This window comes from Bos taurus, chromosome 2, assembly GCF_002263795.3.
Source record: "Bos taurus isolate L1 Dominette 01449 registration number 42190680 breed Hereford chromosome 2, ARS-UCD2.0, whole genome shotgun sequence".
Classification (NCBI taxonomy): Eukaryota; Metazoa; Chordata; class Mammalia; order Artiodactyla; family Bovidae; genus Bos; species Bos taurus.
The window spans coordinates 102,907,886-102,910,187 of NC_037329.1; the positions used below are offsets into that span (position 1 = coordinate 102,907,886).

General features: G+C 35.5%; 1 pseudogene; it reads right to left on the reverse strand.

Annotated features, from left to right (window-relative positions):
• Window positions 1-1,109: 1,109 nt before the first annotated feature.
• Window positions 1,110-1,362, reverse strand: LOC100294880 (up-regulated during skeletal muscle growth protein 5 pseudogene; annotated as a pseudogene).
• Between the last annotated feature and the right edge of the window lie 940 nt (window positions 1,363-2,302).

Consider the following 2,302-nt stretch of genomic DNA (forward strand, 5'->3'; position numbering starts at 1 on the left):
TTCTGAATAACCAACAAATCACAGAAGAAATCAAAAAAGAAATAAAAATATGCATAGAAACAAATGAAAATGAAAACATGACAACCTAAACCCTATGGGATTCAGTAAAAGCAGTACTAAGGGGAAGGTTCATGACAATACCAGCTTACCTCAAGAAACAGGACAGAAATCAAATAAATAACCTAACTCTACACCTAAATCAATGAGAAAAAGAAGAAATGAAGAACCCCATGGTTAGTAGAAGGAAATAAATTATAAAAATTAGGGCAGATATAAATGAATAATAAAGAAAGGAGACTATAGCAAAAATCAACAAAACTAAAAGCTGGTTCTTTGAGAAGATAAATAAAATAGACCAACCATTAGCCAGACTCATCAAGAAAAAAAGTAGAAGAATGAAATCACCAAAAGTAGAAATGAACATGGAGAAATCACAACAGACAACACAGAAATACAAAGGATCATAAGAGACTACTATCAGCAACTATATGACAATAAAAATGGACAACTTGGAAGAAATGGATGATTTCTTAGAAAAATGTAACCTTCCAAAACTGAACCAGGAAGAAATAGAAGATCTTAACAGACCCATCACAAGCACAAAAATTGAAACTGTAATAAAAAAATCTTCCAACAAACAAAAGCCCAGAACCAGATGGCTTCACTGGTGAATTCTACCAAAAATCTAGAGAAGAGCTAACACCTATCCTTCTCAAACTCTTCCAGAATATTGCCGAGGAAGGTAAACTGCCAAACTCACTATGAGGCTACCATCACCCTAAACCAAACATCCATCATACCAAAACCAGACAAAGATGCCACAAAAAAAGAAAGCTATAGGCCAATATCACTGATGAACATAGATGCAAAAATCCTCAACAAAATTCTAGCAAATAGATCCCAACAACACATTAAAAAGATCATACATCATGACCAAGTGGCTTTATCCCAGGGATGCAAGGATTCTCCAATATTTGCAAATCAGTCACTGTGATACACCACATTAACAAATTTTTTTTTTTTTTTTCCTTTTCTAACCCTTGTGGCTCAGATGGAAAGAATCCACTCCAGTATCCTTGCCTGGAGAAGCCCAGGAACAGAGGAGCCTGGTGGGCTATGGTTGTTTATGTTGCTTTCACAGCTGGAGTTTTTTTAGGCCTTAACTTGAAGTATAAGACTATCAAAGCAATACTTCCGTATGTGGCCAGCACACAATTCATTCTCCCTGTGAGAGTGTAAGAGTTGAAATATTTTTTGATACCAGTGAAATGGAACTGGGCATCAGCTTCTGGACCTGCCATGATTTCAATCTTTCAAGGGGTTCAAACTCCACGGCCTGTGTCCTTCACCGTACGCTGCTGCCCCTCAATCCCGCCGGAAGACACCACCTCCACCTCCACATTAACAAATTGAAAGATAAAAGCCATGTGATTATCTCAATAGATCCAGATAAAGCCTTTGACAAAATTCAACATCCATTTATGATAAAAACCCTAGAAAGCAGGCATAGAATGAAAATACCTCAACATAATAAAAGCCATATATGATAAACCCACAGCAAACATTATCCTCAATGGTGAAAACTGAAAATATTTCTCCTTAAGTCAGGAACAAGACAAGGGTGCCCACTCTCACCACTACTATTCAACATAGTTTTGGAAGTTTTAGCCATAGCATTCAGAAAAGAAAAAGAAATAAAAGGAATCCAGATTGGAAAAGAAGAAGTAAAACTTTCCCTGTTTGCAGATGACATGATGCTCTACATAGAAAACCCTAAAGACACTACCAGAAAATTACTAGAGCTAATCAGTGAATACAGTAAAGTTGCAGGATATAAAATTAACACACAGAAATCCCTTGCATTCCTATACACTAACAATGAGAAAACAGAAAGAGAAATTAAGGAAACAATTCCATTCACTATTGCAATGAAAAGAATAAAATACTTAGCAATAAATCTACCTAAAGAAACAAAAGGCCTACATTTAGAAAACTATAAAACACTGATGAAAGAAATCAAAGAGAACACTAACAGATGCAGAAATATACCATGTTCATGGATCGGAAGAATCAATATGGTGAAAATGAGTATAGTACCCAAAGCAATCTATAGATTCAATGCAACTATCAAGCTACTGACGGTATTTTTCAGAGAACTAGAACAAATAATTTCACAATTTGCATGGAAAAATATAAAACCTCAAATAGCAAAAACAAACTTGAGAAAGAAGAATGGAACTGGAGGAATCAACCTGCCTGACTTCAGAATATACTAGAAAGCTACAGTCATTAAGACAGTATG